Raw genomic sequence first — 13573 nt, forward strand, 5'->3', positions numbered from 1 at the left:
TTCTTGGCAAAATTAGAAATGCTTATCCTGAACATTTTCTAGAGTAGAAAAGGGCTTTATAGGAGTCTTTTCACTATTTCAAAAGCTCTTGGGAAGAGCTTTGGGGAAAGACGTCTGCTGCTTTGCTTAGTTTTATATATAAATATATACATATCTATATATCTATATATAGATGTAGATGTAGATAGATAGATATTAAGGCTGCAATCCTATTCACATTTACCTAGGAGTAAGACCTGCTTGGGACACGGGTAACGCTGTGGGTTAAACCACAGAGCCTAGGACTTGCAGATCAGAAGGTCAGCGGTTCAAATCCCTGTGTCGGGGTGAGCTCCCGTTGCTCGGTCCCTGCTCCTGCCAACCTAGCAGTTTGAAAGCACCTCAAAGTGCAAGTAGATAAATAGGTACCACTCCAGCGGGAAGGTAAACAGCGTTTCTATGCGCTGCTCTGGTTCACCAGAAGCTGCTTAGTCATGCTGGCCACATGACCCGGAAGCTGTACGCCGGCTCCCTTGGCCAATAAAGCGAGATGAGCACCGCAACCCCAGAGTCGGTCACGACTGGACCTAATGGTCAGGGGTCCCTTTACCCTTTACCTTTTAAGACCTGCTGAACTCTGTCGGTCTTACTTTGGGGGAAATTATTAGTGTTACACCAACCCTTTGATAAAAATGCCCCAACTCATTGCAAGCGATCAACATCTTGAAAAGCTTGTCTAAAAGCTTGGAGAAAACAATGCTCGTGATGTTGCATTTGGCTACATTTCTTAGCCTTTGCATCCAGAATATTAGTCAGCTCCCCTTGCCCAGCCACACCCAACTCTTTCTACTCCATCACCAGGCAAGGCCTGCTCTGCTCTACTCCCGGCAAACTATTTGGCAAGAGAGCAAAGGGAAAGAGCCAGTGTGGTATAGTGGCTAGAATGCTGGATTGCATTTGAACCCTGCGAGGCCAGGGTTCAAATCCCCATTCAGCCACAAAGCTCACTGGATTACCTTGGACCAGTCACTCATTCTCAGCCTGCCCTGCCCTGTGAGGATAAAATGAGGGGGAGGAGAAGTTTGTACCCCACTTTGAGAGCCTTGGAGGAAAGGTGGGACACAAACAAATGAACAGATCTATCATAGATCAAGTTGTGAACTGCCACGAGATCTTTAGCTGAAGGATGGTATACAAATTAAATAAATAAATATGAGGGCTAGGAAGGATCTTTGGTGAAGTGGCTTTTGGGAATTCTCCCAGCTGCCTCCTTCTTTCATAGCATCTGTTTAAGGGCAGGTCTTTTAGAAGGGCTGATCAACTCACCCGTTACATGGGATCCAGAGGTCTTCCATTAAGGCATCAGTTCTGATTATGAACACAACATCTTCTTGGCACACAACACCCCATAGTGTTGCTGTTTGGAATGTTGCCTTGAATGTAGTTGCATGGATTTCTTAGGCATCTATGGACTGGATCCAACGTTAGTCCTACTCAGTCTAGATTTGTTGAAAAGAATAGGCACGCCTAACGTAGAACTTAGGACCATGACTAACCTAGGACAGTGGGTATAACTTTGTTGGATGCAACTCAATTGAATAGTGCCTGCAACAACACGATGACCACCTACCCTCACTTGCTGTCTGTCTTCAGCTTTTTCCTTGAGTTGGGCAGGTGCTGAAGTGAAACCAATGCAGGGTTTCTCTAAGCAGCCTTGCTATGGGTCAAGCTCAACTCCCATGCCAGCCTTCCCTATGCAAGCCAAGTAGGATACTGTGCTTTATCTGGCCTTTTTAAGAAAAAGGAGTAGGGGCAATACAGGACAGTGATCCTATTATTCTACCCTGTCTGATGGTTATTCCACTGGAGTCTTTGCATTTAGCCTTGCAGGCCTTTCCAGGAAAGCAAAAAAAAAAAGTCATAGTAGAGGAATTGTTTCACCTGATCATCTGGATAACCCTAACAATACATGGCACAATTCCACAACCCAGCTACTTTAGGAACCTTTCTAAAGCTGACGCTTAGGTGGGAACACTTTTTTGGTTAACAGTATCTAATGTATATGGATGGATGTGTGCAATGGCAAAACATTTAAAGCCCAAAGGCTGTGATCAAGAGAAGAGGAAGTATATGTGAATGATGAATTAGTGAATATAATTATTGAGATACAATGGGACACGACATAATTAAATAACATCAGAGAAAGTAGTAGTAACCCAGACACAGATGATAAGCATTGGATACGGAACTACTCTTGTGAATGGAGGCTTGTCTTTTATCTCCATAAAAGTAGGGAAGCAGGTACTGAGCTATGGAAGAGGAGGAGGAGGTTGTTGTGGTGGTGGTGGTGTGAGGGATGCTTAGCTTGATTGAGAAAGGTTAATTACATGTGAAATGAGACTGGGATTCAGGCTGTGTTTGCTCTAGATTTTGTGTAATGTTATATCAACACTGGGATTCTCTGCTCATCTATTAGCAAAACCAACCTGTTTTGTTTGGTTTCATTTCAGTGTTGTTTTAATCCCACTGAACATTTATACTGTTATTTTAATTCTGCTAAACATGTGTGGATAGTAAAATACTTCCGGAATTAAACTACCAGCGGGTATGGAAAGTGATCCAGTCCTCATAAAGATTTGATCTGTTAATTAGCCATACCAATTTTATGGATCATTGCCACCCACTTAAAACACATTGTTATATGTTCATAATCTTTGCATAATGAGCTTTTATAGAGTATAGAGGCTAACTTTAGTGCAATGTTCAACAAAGCCTTTTTCCCTCACCTAGTCAATCATAACTACATCCCATAGGGAAAATAAGCAGATAAGGATTGTTAAAATATTTTCCCTGCCCTAAATATGGAAGAATTAAACCCTTTGAAAAATTATGGACACCTTTTCCATGTATGGTTTTAAATGCATATGCAGCCCGATCCTATGTTTGTTTACTTGGAAGTAAGTCCCTCTGAGTTCAGTGGGAGCAAGCATTGCATAACGTATTGTTATGCAATTGGGGGTGTCAGATACTATATTTACTGGATCCAGTTAGTGTTAGAACTTAATCAAGGCTTGGGGTGTTAAACTGGATGCTAGACACTGAAGCCCTGGATTCAGCAAGTGTTAAAATATAAGCCAGGCTAGCTTCCTGGTGAGATAATCTTGCATTGATGAACCATTATGAAAACAAAGGAAAAGTGATGGGTCATTAAGAAAGTAAGGAGAGGGGCTCTGTGCCAGACAGCAAATGGGCTGGGCCTCTCCTCCAGCTCTTAGATAGTTAGAAGGACAAAAGCCAGAGCTTAGAGTTCTGTGATGTGATGGGACCTAGAGGAAAAAAAGGTTGCGCGATGGAAAGGGCACAGAGAGAGCCATGGCTGATTTCTGCTTGAATCTAAGGCTGTGGGCTATGGGAGAAGCAAGACCCTCTTGGTGTGCTAATGCTGTGAACCTCTCCATCATAGACTCAGGTTGTAGATGTGGGTAAATAAGCCATATATAATAAAGCCACTACAGTCCCCACTGTGCCTTATTCCCAAACCCTGGAATCTTGTACGACATGTAGATTGGGGCAGCATGCAGTGGTATGCAAAGGTCTTTCTTTTCTCCGTGTTCATTCTTAAGACCATGGTATTGTCAATGGCCTTCTCCTTTGCAAATCTTCCTATCCTCTACCATACCTGCTAAACCACTTCTCAGTACAACTTGATGCTTGTGTATCAGAGTCATAGCAGCTACGAGAGGCAAGAAGGCTTCCTTCAAAATGCAAAAGTATTGTGCAAAGGAGTAAAATTAAAAGGAACACAGACTTTGGCAAAACAAAAGACCCAGCATATAGAAAGGGGTGCTTAAGAATTTGAGGAATGCATTGTTGAAAGCCCTGAGACTAACAACAAACGTCTTAGTCAGCCATAGTCTGGCTTACCATGTTGTGAGAACTAGATCATAATGCATTGTTGTGATCCTCCTAACAACCCTGTAAAGTAGGTATTGTTATCTCTATACTGCAGGGCAGAGGGCCATGGGAGGGGTGGTGGATCCTGAGAGACAATTCAGACCACCTACTAAATTCATAGCAAAAGGAGGTATAAAAGAGGGGGAGACATCCTGATTTGTAGCACAGACTCTTAGACACTATGGTACACCAGCTCACAACTGAATAGAACAATAAACCACCATGTATTAAATATGGCTCTGCTGTCACATGGCAAAATTTAATGGGCAAAGTCATTGTAACTGAGAGTGAGTTTATGGGGCCTGGTTTCCATTTCCAGTGGATTTTCTCTATACTGTTTCATCCAGGCACAGATTTGGACAGACAAACCATGCGATACGAAGGCTGAGTTTAGGCATCCTCAGAGTACCAAGGGAAGAAGTCACAAGGGAGGAAAAACCACCACGCACCAATGATTGGTTGATCATATCCTAGGGTTGTCATATTTCAAAAAGTAATGGCTGCCCTATCATATCCCAAATACTCTATGTCCAACCCTTTTAGAACAGACTCAAGGATTGGTTAGACTGGAATGAAGTCAACAGTTAAATATGTGCATCCACAGTCCATTCCCTCCTGTCCAAGCAGCCATGTCTAGGAGGATCTTCATAGGATTCGGTGAAGCCATTTAGATTCCCTCCCACTTTCATCCCTGAGCAGATTGCTGAATATACTGCAGAATGCCCTATGACTGCCTGCCAGGGGAAGCGTGTAGCTGGGCTTGGTGGCAGGGTGGCATGCAGGACAGATGGATTGCTCTGTTACCCATTCAAGGTGTTGGCTAAACATGTTGTGTAAAAGGGTTCATCCGAACCTATATTTATTATGCTTTCACTCACAAACGTGCTTCCATAACTGTGGTTGGTGCTATCCTCATAGTATTATAAGGAAGTAAAATCCATTGTCTAGCTCCCATAATATAAGAAAGGACAACCTAAATATGGGTCATTTGCAGGTCAGCCTCCACAATTTTCGTCACTATGTACAATAAGCAGAGAGGAGATAGCATCACATCCATTCTGTGCCTGTAGAGGAAATTGCACTGGATGGATTTGGGGGGGGGGGGATTGAACCAGACCTAAATGAAAGGAGAAGGCAGCACCAATATGGCCTAGAGTAAAACGTGTCCTCTGATCTCAGATGTGATTGGCTCATGAGTGTGGACAAACACCACAACACGTGGAACTCCCAGAACCATTTTGTCTATCATCTCACCAACTTAAAACAGGGTTGGCTGATAAAACTCCCAGGCTGGCTGGGGAGACTGGAATTTGAGTCCAAGATCTTCTGGAGGGATGCAGTTACACCACTGTTGACTTACAATAACCTTTTGATAAAGATGTAGACTTTGACGCTTAAGACAAAAACCAGAATGTGGATGGTTGCATAGTTCTCTTGGCTTAGAAGGCAATCCACCCACCCACCACTAAAGTCTAGAATAGGACTCTTTGGGGAATTTAGCACAATTCTATTACGTACATATATCATCCAATCACAGTCCCAGAGTTTCAGTTCTATAGCTTTGTGACATGATACTGTATTAATAGCTACACTAATTAGTGAAAGGTTCACAGCCTCTTTCAGCAAAAGGATTATCAGGCCCTTATTAGAACGATCCAATCCTCTTGGGTCTGCAGAACTGAGCTGGCAATCTCACAAGAATTGATTTCCTTTCTTGAGACACAGGACTTCCTGCTTCCAGTCAGGCCGGAAATGCCAGGAGAACACCTTTGTATTTTAGAGCTTCTGCTTCTGGGCAATTTCAAGAAGCAAAAAGGCAAGGATGAAGGGGAAAGGGAAGTCAAGCCAAATGAAGAGGTGGACTGGAAGGGAGAGCTACCCAAAAGGGGGCTTGAAGCAAACAACGTTTTATACAGGGAACAACTCCAGTCCTTGTTCACACCCTCTGACTAGTACTAATGTGTGGTATATACAAATTCTAAATGAAATTAAACCAGAAAACTCATTTGCATGCCAATATGAAAACTTTGCTTCTCAATAGAGTTGCTTTTGGGGAAACAAAGTTCAACTCAACTGCTGAGTTAAAAATACTGTATAAGCTATGGGGTGTTCCCCCCACCCCCAGAGCCACTTAAATTTCCCAGAATCCCATGAACTGTATTATGTAAATTGAATGGCTGGCAGCCGAGTTGGCGTTTTTAAAAATAATAATCCTAGGTCTATGTAGGAACTTCCAATGGGAAAGCAGTTTAACTCTTCCCTACCAAGCTCTGACTCTGATGGAAATATCCTCTCCCGGTAATGGTCAATGAAAGAAAAAAATAATCTCGCATTGCTACCACTATGAAGTTTCTATGCAATTGCTAATCGCAATACAGCAAGTGGCTTATATGGGATCACACCTAGGGAGGGAAGAGTTAAGTCCCCTATGTGTATAGGCTGTGGTCCCAATGAAAAGTACACCCTTGAACCTAGAATTAAATTCCCAGACCAGTTGTAATACACTCATAAGCAGATGGGATGCAGATCACATCCAGAGCCTGATGAACGCTGAGCACTCTGCAATTTGCCGCAGGTGGTTCCACTGCAGATTTCAGTGAAAGAAATGTGAAGGGAGCATCCCTAGTCAAACAAAAGGCAATTTGTCAGTTTCTGCCTCTCCCCATGGGCTCCTGTAGTTTTGTGCTCTCCTCAGATATGGCAGTCTGGTTTGTAACTCAAGTACAGACAGCAAAGGGGGGAAGGGGTTCCCAGGAAGGAGGTGCTGAATCTGGTTTCTGTAAACTTTTTAAAACAGCTGTACTTTACAGTGCAGATAAAGAATTCCCAGCCCAGTATAAGCTGAAACACTAATGTGTTTCACCAGCATCACCATGACATTTCGTCTCTTAAAAAAACAAAAAAATCTTAGGGGTACATTAATTCTGCTACACTCCCAGCTCCCTGATTATTACTTAATTAGGCACAAGAAGATTTTTTTAAAAAAATATATAAAAAATTAAAGCATGAATCACCCAAGTCTGGTGTTATGCACTGACATCGACTAAGTTAACAATTCAAGGGTCAGTATTTGCAAAAGTAAGGACAAAGCTTACAAGCATTTGGATCCATCTAGCAACAATGTGCACCTTGGGATAATGGACTTAAAACAATTGCAATTAACAGGCTAAGACAAAGGATTAAATTTAAAAATGAATAGTGTGGCGCTTGCAGCTTGCTTGTAAAACAGCATTAAGCCAACTTAATCCATTTTCATTCCGGGGGGGGGGGGGGAACTACCGGCACAAATGAAATAGATTTGGGAGGAGGGTGTCGAGTTCAGCTCCTGCGAAAGTGCGATACATTCACCTGTGACAATTCTTTCTGGAATGATAAAGTAAGGGAAGTCTCTTAAGAACTCTGAGTGACTCTCTGAGGTCCCCAGAGATCAGGTGTCAAAGTTGTCTATCAGATGCCTGAAAAGAAAAAAAGGAAGCATTACGCACTGCTATTGTGAGACAGTTGTCATTGACTGATCAGGCCTTTTAAGCAAGCTTTCACAGTCAATGAAACCACCTGAATAGATGAAAGCCAGACAGCTTCTGACAAACAAGAGACTGTGGAATATTCATTGTGCATCTGTGAGGGAAAGATTAATGTATTAGAAATTAAAATGGGACCAGAACGTATGATCTTGCTCTAACACTTGGCCAGACCTGTGTCACCCATTGCTAGTGCCTGAAGTCGACAGACAATTCTGCCAGGGTAACTGAGAATCATTAAGCATCCTGCTATTGTGCGTGGTGAATAATAAAACTTTCCCCCTATTCTTTGCCTGGAGCTGACAATGAATAATTCTGGAGCTATTTGCAATGTTAACAGCACCTATCTTGCCCATCCATTCCTTTACGATAAGGATGGAAATATGCATTTCAACAGTCTGTACAGATACTGATTCACAGGCATTTCAAAGGACACCTGTCACTCAAGTGAAGGACCTGTCAGTCTCCAATGTATGATGGTGCCAGGAATATGGCCAAAAAGATTATCTATACTTTATTTCCTTTCCCCCTAACTCAGATTATAACACTGTTACATTTGCCATAGACTGACAAGTGATTTACACTCACAACTGTAATGTGTTTAAAGCTAAAGGGGTGGGGAGGCAAGCTATTCTTTTAGCCTTATTCTTCCAGGGTTTACAACGGTGTCAGATGTACTATCGCAAATGTGATCTAGACCATACAGAATGTCATTATGCCAGATATTAGAATCATTTAATCCACTGGCTAACTTAAAAGGTGACATCCGTAACACTTTTTCCTTTCACACCAGAGTCTCCAAACCTCTGGTTTCAAGAAATAATTCAGAAAGAGTACTTGTGAAGGGGTCCTTTGTGAAACTTCAGTAATAATACACCTAAACCAACTGCTAACTATTAAATTGGTCTTCCCCAACCTGACCCCTCCAGATGTTTTTGGACTACAACTGCCATCAGCCCAGCCAGCACATGCTGGCTGCAGTTGAGGAGATTTGTGGCCCCAAATATCTGGAGGTCACGTGATTGGTGAAGGTTGTATTTACCTCGGGTTACAAACACCTCAGGTTACATATGCTTCAGGTTACAGACTCCGCTAACCCAGAAGTAGTACCTTGGGTTAAGAACTTTACCTCAGGATGAGAACAGAAATCATGCAGCAGCAGCTGAAGGCCCCATTAGCTAAAGTGGTACCTCAGGTTAAGAACAGTTTCAGGTTAAAAACGGACCTCCGGAACGAATTAAGTTCGTAACCAGAGGTACCACTGTAGTTTTGGAGAGGGCAGGGGATGCACGAGGAGATGAGACGAATTCCTTCTATCAGATACAAAGAAGTAAACCTGTCATTCTGATGAAAGCTAGCATCCTACATGGGTCAAATATCCCCTTAATTTTGGTATATGTTTGAAGTGAACACATCATTCTTTGTGTCCTGCCCTCCCCCAAACCTTTGACAAGTCTTAAAGATCTCAAGGGCAACTCCATTTATCGTGCCTCATGTGACCTGATGTGCTTTCTATGTGGTTCTGACAAAGCTGCCGGGGCAGCTGGGCAGCCAATGGCCTTTCAGACAGTGAGGCGCACCCTCCAGAGCAGGACTCTCATTGGCCAATTTAAAAGGCAGGGACTGGCGGGAACTCCAGCCAGCTACCTAGGTGGCCAGGGAAATTTCCCCAACAGTCACCTGGCCTTGTGCATTCTGGCCACCCGCTGGTGGTGACTGAGTGTGAGGATCTGCAACAACTACACACCCAAAGGCATCCATTATGAAAGCTGGTGACAGGACAGGACACACATCAACCAGTCAGAATGCATTTTGGGGCAGTTCATTGAACCACTTGGGCTTTCTAATTTTCTTATTCTGTTCAAGACTCTTCTAAGATCTTTGTATACACACTTGACTTTTGTATCATGCATCATTGTTCCATGATGGCAAGACAGTGTCTCTGGGATTCCCTGGTGATCTCTCATCGAGGAACTAACCAGATCCAGACCCGCTTAGCTTCAGCAAAGTTGCTGTGTGATGTTCCTTCAAACCAATGCTTTTAGTATGTCAGTTTCTTCATGTAATTTTCCTCTTCAGTTGTATTACCACTGGAATTACAATTACAGTGGTACCTCAGGTTACATATGCTTCAGGTTACATACGCTTCAGGTTACAGACTCTGCTAACCCAGAAATAGTGCTTCAGGTTAAGAACTTTGCTTCAGGATGAGAACAGAAATCGTGCTCCGGCGGTGTGGCAGCAGGAGGAGGCCCCATTAGCTAATGTGGTGCTTCAGGTTAAGAACAGTTTCAGGTTAAGTACGGACCTCTGGAACGAATTAAGTACTTAACCTGAGGTACCACTGTACTGTAATTGCTACTGATACCATTGCTCTCCATTTGCTTGCTGTTGGTGTACTAGATAATGTTAGTATGGAGTGCAACTCTGAGGTATTTCTGCTTCTTGTGCATTGATGGCATGGTTATATATCTGGAAGAAGTGCATAGGCGATAATATTTGTACAGTGGTAACTCGGGTTAAGAACTTAATTCGTTCCGCAGGTCCGTTCTTAACCTGAAATTGTTCTTAACCTGAGGTACCACTTTAGCTAATGGGGCCTCCTGCTGCTGCTGCACTGCCGCCACACAATTTCTGTTCTCATCCTGAAACAAAGTTCCTAACCTGAGGTACTATTTCTGGGTTAGCAGAGCATCTGTAACCTGAAGCGTCTGTAACCTGAGGTACCACTGTAACTTGTTAAATGTGGTGTAGCAATGACTGTGTCAGCAGCAAAGCAGTCCCCATAAAATGTTGACTGCACCAGTCAAAAGGGCAAAACAAGCTGGTAAGAGTAGATGATGTTGTTGCTGCTGTTTCATTGCTGATCAATTATTACTACCCCTATTGTAAAATCACCAGTGTATGTGGCCCCTGCCCTACAATCCTATGCCTGCTTATTCAGATCTTTAAGATCTTTATTGTTCAATGCAGCTTTAACTGCTAAGCAAATAAAGTTGTCAGAAAATGGCAAAAGGGCAGAAAAAGCGCCAGAAATTCCCCAGGTGACAACTACAAAGCACAATATCCTGAAAAATAGCAACATAAATTCTGTATCTCAAATTTCATAAATTGTGGGTTAATGAAACGAATCAGAGTGTGATTGATTAGCAGTACTTTATATTCAGGACGAGAGCTTTGGTAAGAGAAGAAACAAGATGTACAGCAATACATAGAAAATGAGTAGGATTCAAATCCCAGCTAAGCTCAAAGTGAAAATGAATTTCTTCCTTTGATACATGTCCCCATTTATGCAGATAACAAAAACTCCAGGTGTGGAATCTTACATACTCGAACCTGGTTGAAGCTTCTGCCCAGGGATGCCACAATGTAAAATACTGAGCATCTTATATTTAAAAATGGAGGAGTTAAGAGGTTCAAGCAAGCCTGCCCTGGGCTGTGCGTTTCTGTATGTGAAACATAAAAAAGAGGTGCAGAGGTGCTTTCTGATCACCCAGTAATTACACATCTTCTACACATTGGTACTCTGAAGTCTGAGTCTTGAATCTTGACATTAATGAACAATCTCTGGTTGGCCATAGATTTCTGAACTTATAACTTTGTTCTCTTTATCTCCTTCATATCTATTCAACCCGGAAATACCATTGTTCCTTTTATATTGGGCTTGCTCCTGGACTCAGCCCTGAGGTGGTGGCCAGGAGTACATTCGCACAGCTAAATCTAGCGCACCAGCTGTGCCCATTCCTTGAGATGTCTGATTTGACCACAATGGCACACACCCATTTTGGATCACAACAGCATGCTCTACGTGGGGCTACCTTTTAATCCCTGGTGCCAATTCCAGGGGGGTGTGAGTGCCTCAGCATCCACAATAATATATTTGTGGGGGCTGCCCTTCCCTGCTGTCTCCATCTCTTCATGTGAAAAAAGAGCTGCCATGTCTGTCTCTGCTTGCTCCTCCATCACCGTCACCTCCTGGTCCGTGAGGGTGGAAGAGAAAGAGCCACTGCCACCAGCCGCCTTGTCCGCCTCTGCCTCACTGCCGCCTCCTGATCTGTGAGTGGGAGGAAGGAAGAAGTGTTGCCACCACTGCCGTCTGGTGTGTGTGACGTCATAGACACCATGTGTATTATTATCAGTGCTTTTGGGGGGGGGGGTGTACGCAGGGGTACGCATACCCCTAAACATTTTGTGAATCTTTTTACTTTTGTCCATTTACTGTATTTATTTTCCCTGATTTGAACTATAAAATGGTGGTTTTCTTGAGTCAAAATGAGAGGACCTCTAAACATTTTTAAAGAAAAAAAGCACTCCTCCTCTTTCTTCTTTATTAAATTTATATACCACTCTATACCCAGGGGTCTCAGGGCGGTTCACAGAATAAAATCAAGATATAAAACCACGAAATACATAATAAAAATAAAAACAACCCAATAGCCCGCCCCCCCCCCCAAAAATAAATAATTTAAAGGGCATAGGATGTAAATCAGATCAACCAAAGGCCTGGTTAAAAAGGAACATTTTTGCCTGGCACCTAAAAGTGTATAATGAAGGTGCCAGGTGAACTTTCCTGGGGAGAGCATTCCACAGATGGGGAGCCACTGCAGAGAAGGCCCGTTATTGTGTTGCCACGCTCCATACCTCTTGAGGAGGCGGCACACGAAGGAGGGCATGTGCGTGTGACGTCACACTTCTGCGTTACATTGTGGGCACCCACAATCTTTGGCATGAGAGGGCAGCTATGGAAGCCACCAAGTCAGAGGGAACCAGGTTGTGGAAGGTTGGTTTAGTGGCCTGTCCTATTACTCCAACTTTAAGAAGTACACTTACACCAACACAGTCCTATACATATCTACTATAAAAAAGGTGTATTAAGTTCAACAGGGCTTACTAACTGTTTATAGGATCACAGTCTTAAATATTCAGATGAATAGATATCTGTAATGTGGATTAAAATAACAATGGAGAGGGTTCACAGTACATTAGTCTTTTGCTCCAACTGGAAAACATTAATACAGCGTCTGAAACTCTGAGTCATCTCATCTCACGGTATGTTCTTCATGCCTGTATCTGCCTAGAGGATACAGAAATAAAGTCAATATTCACATGCTGAGGCTTCTTATTTGCAGAGTCTGCTTGAAAGTTACAATGGGGAGATTGCAGGAGAAACTGCTAAGGCAAGTAATCTGGAAAATACTTGAGATAAATATGAACTGATTTGCAGGGAGCATTAGAACCAAGAATTTGAAAAATAAGTGCAGAAACATCTTTGCATACATTTTTAAGGGGGAGCCATGTAGCCCAGTCTTGTCTACTCAGCAATTAATGCTGCTGTGCAATTGGGTTTATTCCCAAGTGTGCATAGGATAAGTCTTAGGCATGGTGAGAACTAAACCTGGTAAGATTTGCTTTCAAGAAATTCAAATAAAACCAGGCTACAAATTATTAAAGGCAAATAAATTTCTAAGAGTTGGCTCAATTGGTACTTTTTGATACATGCAAAATCTCTCAGAGATCCTAAAGTGGCTTGGGCAACCCAGCCAGATGGGTTGGGTATAAATAATGAAAATAATTTGTTTATTTATCATCATCATCATCATCATCATCATCATCATCATCATTATTAAGTGTATGTTCCTATGAGCAAATTGTAATGGGTAAACTAAGAGCTGATTGATAGTGGCTGCAGGAACCTCTAGGATAATTCCTCTGAAGATTTGGACTGAAGTGTCACCAATATGCAGGTTACAGTATCTTCTACCTCTTTGCTATCTACTCATCTCACAAAGGATGCCTAACTTCTGAAGAAGGAAGTGGTACCCAGATGGATGAGGGTGAGCAAGCTGGAACTGAAGCCAGACAGGTCACAATAAAAATCACATTGGGACATTTGTTTGTTAAGCTTTTGATTTCTCCAGAACTCTTAATCTGCTAGATGGTAAACAAATATAAAAAGGTATGGGTGGGTGAAGCTATCTCTGTCAGAATTTTGTACGAGGAGGCAACTAACATTCAAATGGGGCTGTATTCATAGCTGATGTATGTACTACTCATTAATTGTGAAAATAATGTTTTTTTATATAAAAACAATGGGGCTGTATTAGGTGCTATTGAGGTAT

At 42.5% G+C, this 13573-nt stretch overlaps 1 long non-coding RNA gene across 1 annotated transcript in view; it reads right to left on the reverse strand.

Annotated features, from left to right (window-relative positions):
* Window positions 1-346: 346 nt before the first annotated feature.
* Window positions 347-13573, reverse strand: part of LOC307220747 — a 41040-nt gene continuing 27813 nt past the window's right edge. Inside the window, exons 3-4 of the long non-coding RNA XR_013841076.1 lie at window positions 7213-7388; window positions 347-1535 (exon numbers count right to left, since the gene is read on the reverse strand). This is a non-coding gene — a long non-coding RNA (uncharacterized lncRNA). The remainder of the gene's footprint in view (window positions 1536-7212; window positions 7389-13573) is intronic.

Source organism: Podarcis cretensis, assembly GCF_951804945.1.
Source record: "Podarcis cretensis genome assembly, chromosome: 1".
NCBI classification, from domain to species: domain Eukaryota; kingdom Metazoa; phylum Chordata; class Lepidosauria; order Squamata; family Lacertidae; genus Podarcis; species Podarcis cretensis.